Source organism: Rhinolophus sinicus, linkage group LG12 (genome assembly GCF_036562045.2).
Source record: "Rhinolophus sinicus isolate RSC01 linkage group LG12, ASM3656204v1, whole genome shotgun sequence".
Lineage (NCBI taxonomy): Eukaryota > Metazoa > Chordata > Mammalia > Chiroptera > Rhinolophidae > Rhinolophus > Rhinolophus sinicus.
Window position 1 is genome coordinate 49,058,218 of NC_133761.1, and position 7,093 is coordinate 49,065,310.

A 7,093-nucleotide genomic window follows, 5' to 3' on the forward strand; every position below is an offset into this window, starting at 1 on the left:
GCTTATTTACTACCTGTTGTCAATATAAGAAAAGTCCAAACCTGTAGAGAATTTTTATGAGTTTATTTGAGCCAAACTGATGACACATGCTCCAGACCAAGATCTCAAAGGCTCCATAGAATATCAGTTTTTCTGTTCTTTTATACATTTGGAATTAAGGGAGGAATGTAAGGAAGATTACATGAGGATTGGAGAAAACAGGACCAGGATTGGATTACAAAGTAGTTAAGATTATGTGCTTTCGCACTGTAGAAGGAGTCTGAAAGTGGTCATTTCAAAGGTGTATTAACCTAAAGGCAAGGATGGCTTAAAAACTAAAGAAATTATATACCTGGGGCAGGACTACGCCCCATGATCTTCTCAGTTAGGAATTTATGATCAGATCAGCCTGAGGTTAATTTCCACAGAACCCCTTATTTGTCCACACTGTATATCTTCCTTGCCCCAGTGTGTGTTCAGACCTTTACCCATTTTTAGTAAGGTTGTTTGTTTTAGAGTCCTTTGCGTATGTTGAGTAGAAATCCTTTATCAGATGTATGTTTTGCAAATATTTCCTCCCGGATTGTGGCTTATCTTTTGGTTCTCTGAACAACTTCTTTTATAGAGTAGAGGTTTTTAATTTTATAAAGTCTACATTAAATTTTGTCTTCATTAAATTTCATGTCCACAACTGCACCAGGTTCCTGGCCGTTTTCATTTGAATGGATCACTAAAACCTAAACTAATACCACCCTATTTTGGTTATGATAGTTTTGAGTGGTGGACCCATGCAGAAAATTGGAATTCGAAAATCCCACTATGTCTACCAATCCCAGATCATCCACGACACCCAAGTCATGGTGGCTACTGATATAATCTTCCCACAGTGTCTCTTAATGACATGTGGACTGCAACATGGGTGATTAGCTTCACCCTTTTGGGTGAACTGGGTCTGTATAGGGCTTGGCCTCTATAACGAACTTTGATGTCTTTTCTGCTTTAATGGTGTCATATTGACACTGTTGTTTCTAATAGTGATTTACTTTGCAGTAATTTCAAAAGTCCAGAAAACTTTCAATAGCAGTTCAGAAACTCTTTCTCTGCACTCAGATTCCACAGCTTTCATCACTTTATCACATTTGCCATTTCACACACAGTACTTCAGCATAACAGGTGTGCTGCCCCAAGGAATAACCACATAACCCACAAGTGAGGAAGTCATCATGGTTTCCACATTATAATCCAATCCATGATCCAACATCAACTTTCACCACCTGTCCCAGCTGTGTGAAAATGTCTTTCTGATCCAATTTTATTGTTCTGGAACTTTTACTGAAAAATAATAACATTTCACAACTTGATGGATTTAAAGCACCCAGAAGACTCCAATGTGGTTGGCTATTTCTGCCAGGCATCTTTCACTTAGGATGGTTTCAATGTTCATCCATGTTGTAACATGTGTCAGTGCTTCATTTATTTTTTCATTGTGATTAATTATATGCAACACAACATTTCCTGTTTAAACCATTTGAAGTATACAGTTCTATGGCATTAACTGCATTTATATTGTCGTACAACTATCATCAACACCACCCACCTTCACAATTCTATTTTCGTCAAGTGAAACTGTATCCATTAAACACTAGCTCCCCATTGCCTTTTTCCCCCAGCCTCTGACAACGACATCCTACTTTCTGTCTCTGAGTCTGATTTCTGTAGATACCTCATCTACATGGAATCATATAATATATATGTCCTTCTGTGACTTCTCATTTCACTTAGCATAATGATGTCAAGCTTCATACCTGTAGTATGTAGCAGGATTTCCTCAGTTTTTAAGGCTGAATAATATTCCACTGTGTATATACCACATTTCTTTTATCCATCCATCAGTGGACACTTGAGTTGCTTTTGGCTATTTTGAATCATGCTACTCTGAATAGAGTATACAAATATCTGTTCAAGTCCCGGCTTTCAAATCTTTTGAGTATATATCCTGAAGTGAAGTGGCGAGATCATAATTAATTCTCTTTAAGTTTTTGAGGAACTGCCATACTGTTTTCCACAGTGGCTGGACCATTTTACTTTATTCATTTATATGGCAGAATAGTAATTCAGTTTATGGATTGACCATATTTTGTTTATTCATTCACCCATTGGTGGACATTTGAATTGTTTCTGCCTTTTAGCTACTGTGAACAGTGCTACTATGTGTATTCATGGATTAGTTCTTTTTTTTTGAACACCTGTTTTCAATTTGGGGTTATGTATCTAGGAGTGGAGTTGTTGAACCATATGGGAACATTTTTTGAGAAAATGTCAAATTATTGTACACACAGTCTGCACCATTTTACATTTGCACAAGCAGTGTTTAAGGGTTTCAAGTTCTCATTGTCAACATTTGCTATTTTCAGTTTTCTTGATTAGACCCATTCTAGTGTGTGTGAAGAGGGAATAGCACTGTGGTTTTTATGAGCGTTTCCATCATGACACATCTTTTTGTGTGCCTTTTGACCATTTATGTGTTTTCTCTGGAGAAGTGTCTATTCAAGTCTATTTTTAAAATTTAGTTGTTTGTCCTCTTTGTTGATGAGTTGTAAAAGGTATTTCTAAAAATATCAGAAGGAGAAATTAAGAAAACAGTTCCATTTACAGTTGCTTTAAAGACTATAAAATACCTGGGAATCAATTTAACCAAAGAAGTAAAAGATCTGTACTCAGAAAATTATAAGAAACTGAAGAGAGAAATTAAAGAAGATACAAATAGATGGATAGATAGAGCATAGATACATACCATGCTCATGGATAGGAAGAATTAATATAGTTAAAATGTCCATACTGCCTAAAGCAATGTACAGATTCAATGAAATTCCTATCAAATTACCAAGGATATTTTTCACAGAAATAGAACATATAATCCTAAAATTTATATGGAACCATAAAAGACCCTGGATAGCCTTGGCAATCTTGAGAAATAAGAACAAAGTCGGAGGTATAACAATACCTGACGTCAAATTATACTACAAGGCTACTGTAATCAAAACAGCATTGTACTGGCATAAAAACAGACATATAGATCAATGGAACAGAATAGAGAGCCCAGAAATAAATCCATGTCTATATGGTCATTTAATCTACCACAATGGAAGCAAGAATTTATGGTGGGGTAAAGACAGTTTATTCAATAAATGGTGCTGGGAAACCTAGACAGACATATGCAAAAAAATGAACCTGGACCACCTCCTTACACCATATGCAAGAATAAATTCAAAATGGGTTGAAGACTTAAATGTAAGACGTGAAACCATAAAATTCCTAGAAGAAAATATAGGAAGAAACTTCACAGACATTACCCGGAGTAAGATTTTTACTGATATATCCCCTCGGGCAAGGGAAGTAAGAGAAAAAATAAACATATGGGATTACATCAAACTAAAATGTTTTGTCACAGCAAAGGAAACCATCAATAAAACAAAAATGGATCCTACTGAATGAGAGAAGATATTTGACAATGATGTATCCAATAAGGGGTTAATATCCAAAATTTATAAAAAAAAACTCACTCAACTGCAAAAAAACAAACAACCCAATTAAAAAATGGGCAGAGGACATGAAGAGACATGTTTCTAAAAAGGACATACAGATGGCAAACAGACATATGAAAAAATGTTCAACCTCACTAATCCTTAGAGAAATGCAAATAAAAACCACAATGAGATACCATCTCACCCCAGTCAAAATGGCTATCATCAATAAATCAACAAACAACAAGTGCTGGTGAGGATGTGGAGAAAAGGGAAACGTTGTGCACTGTTGGTGGGATTGCAACACCAACATAGTGCAGCCACTATGGAAAACAGTATGGAGGTATCTCAAAAATCTGAAAATGCAGCTACTTTATGACCCAGCAATTCCACTCCTAGGTAGTTATCCAGAGAAATCCAAAAGTGTAATTCAAAAAATTAATGCACCCCTATGTATATCACAGCTCTATGCACGATAGCCAAGACATGGAAACAACCGAAATGCCCATCGGTAGATGACTGGATTAAGAAACTGTGGTACATTTATACAATGGAGTATTACACAGCCATAAAGAAGAATGAAATCTTACCGTTTGCAACAACATGGATGGACCTAGAGAACATTATGTTAAGTGAAATAAGTCAGACAGAGAAAGACAAATACCATATGATCTCACTTATATGTGGAATCTAAAGAAAAGAATAAATGAATGAACTAATCAGAAACAGTCCCAGAGACAGAGGAAAAACTGAGGGTTGCTAGATGGGAGGTGGGGTGGAGATAAGGGGGAAGGTGAGGGGATTAGAAAGCACAGTCAGTAACCACAAGATGGTCATGGGGATACGAAAGTCAATTTGGGGAATGTAATCAATAATGTTGTAAAGATTTTGTAGGGTATTTGATGGACACTTGTCTCATTAGGACGACCACCTCAGGGATGATGTAGATGCCTGATCACTGCACTGTACACCTGAAGCTGAAGTTGAACAATAATGAATGTCAACTATAATTTATATATATATATATACAAGAAGCGGAGTACAGCATTAGGAATAGGGACAGTGGAAATGTAATGGCTGTGTGCGATGTGAGGGGTAGTGGATGGCGGAAGGAGGTTGTCACAGTGTGAGGGATATAAATGATAAGTGTCTATTGCATTGTTTTGTGCACCTGAAACTAATAAAAAAATGTTAATAAATAAAATAATAAAGGTCTGGAATGGATTAAAACAAAACAAAAAAGTGTTCTTTGTATGTTCTGGATAACAGACTCTTATCACATATTTAATGTGAACCTACTTTCTTCCATCTGTGGACTGTCTTTTCACTCTTTTAATGATACACAAAAGTTTTTAATCCTGAGGAAATCTCATTATCCATTTTTTTTTCCTTTCATTGGTTTTGTTTTGGTGTCAGATTAAAGAAACCATTGCTAAATCCTAGGTCATGAAGATTTATCTCCATGTGTTCTTTGAGAGTTTGTACTTTTACCTCACAAATTTAAGCCTTTTACCTATTTGGAGTTAATGTTTGTATGTGGCGTGAGGTAAGGGTCCAATTTCAACTGCAGGTGGGTAGTCAGTTGCCTAGCACCACTTGTTGAAAAAAGACCCTTCTTTACTCAATGTAATGTTGTCTACCCTTGTCAAACATCAAATGACTGTGAATGGATGGGTTTATTTCTGGACTCTCAATACAGTTCCATTCATCAATATGTATAGTCACACGTCACATAATGATGTTTCGTCAGTGACAGACCACATACATGATGGTGGTTCCATAAGATCATAAAGGAGCTGATAAATTTCTATCATCTAGTGAAGTCTCGGCTCTCCTAATATCACAGCACAGTGCATTACTCATGTGTTTGTGGTGACGCTGGTATAAGCATGACTACTATGCTGACAGTTGTGTAAAAGTATAGCAGATACAGTTATGTACAGTACATAATACTTGATGATGATAATAAATGACCATGTTACAGCTTAACATATTTACAATACTCATTATTTTAGGCTGTACTTTCTACTTGTAAAAATAAAGTTTGCTAGATAAAGAAATGGTGGCCAACAGCGACAGAGATTCTGCTGAGACAGAGGATCAGAAAGGAAATGTGACCTCCCCAAAGTCACAAAGTAACTGGTAGAGCTGGACAAGAACCTAAACCTGTAACTAAAGAGACCAGAGATCTCTCTAGTACCCTCTTGGCAAGCAGACCCTAAGATCTTTGCAAATTATCTTGTAGGGAGAAAAATGCCTAAAGTCAAAAAAAGCCAGAAAGCTCCCGCAGACAGCTGGGAGTTGACGGAGCCAACACTGGATAAATTAGATCAAACAATGAGAAAAGCAGAAATAGAATCTTATGAAGGAAAGAAGAACATGGAATCTCTGGCCCATCTTAAGGATCCACAAGCAGAAAACCCACTAAATTTTTTACCTCTTCTCAAGCGGAAAGCCATAGAAGAAAACTGTATGAATATTGTGTTAATGGTTGTGCTGACAAAAACCTGATGGCAAAATGGAACGGGATGGCAATGGGAGAACCTATGCTGCCTGTGGTGCATTCAGACATGGGACACCAATTTTGGGATGAATTGCATTTGCCGGGTCCCCAAAAACAAGCTGGAAGTGGGCCAGATCACCGAGTGCACATGCTGCGACTGCCGGGCTGCCCGGTCTGAGGCCTCAGGCCCTGACCTCTCTCCACCCAGGACTTTGGACGTCCCAGGTTTTTGGCCGGTTGTGCCACCCCTTTCCTGGGAGAAGCTCTTCTCACAGGGGGTGCCCCAGGCCCGAGCTGGAACCTGGTCCCTACATATGAATGCTTTGGTGTTCACTAGCTGTGATTTATAGAAATTAAACCTTTAATCCTTTAAAAATCAATAAGCAATTAAAGTTTGCTGAAAAAGAGAATGCTGTGTTATGGTTGGAAGGGGAACTGCAGGTGAGCATAATAGGACAGGCCACTGACAGGAGATGGAGCTGGGCCCACAAGTAGCTGCGGGGACATGGCTGTTACCTGGCAAACCTGTGGCTGTAGGTTTTCCCCACTGCGGCCAGACAGTGGGAGCTGCTAAGGTGAGTCAGGCTGGGAGTGTGCAGCTGTACAGCTGGAGGGGCTAGTTGCTCATATCAGATTATTTATAAAAACCAAAAATGAGAAATAACCTAAATGTCCATCAAGGTAAATGGATAAACAATTTGTGGTATAGCTATCCTACTATGCCAAATACTAAGTAATCAAATACTACTTAGCAAAAAGAAAAAAAAAAGCCCTATTGATAAAGAGAAGTTCATATTGTAGGATTTCCTTGATATAAAATCCATTGGGACAGAAATTAGACAAATGGTTGCCTGGGGATGGGAGGCAGGGTAGGGAAGTAAGGAGAGACTTCCAAGGCACAAGGGAACTATAGGGAGTGAGTATTTAGAGGTGTTTTTATATTGATAGGGATGATGGTTTTGAGAGTGTAGGCAAATGTCAAAACCTAGGAAAGTGTGGTGCATTATACATACACAATTTATTACTTTTCAATTATACATCAATGATATTGTTTTAAAAGAGGAAGGGGAGGGTGAAAATGTTAATA

General features: G+C 37.7%; 1 pseudogene; it reads left to right on the plus strand.

Moving 5' to 3' along the window:
* The first annotated feature begins 5,756 nt into the window (after positions 1-5,756).
* LOC109455322 (protein BUD31 homolog) lies at positions 5,757-6,356 on the plus strand (annotated as a pseudogene).
* Positions 6,357-7,093: the final 737 nt, after the last annotated feature.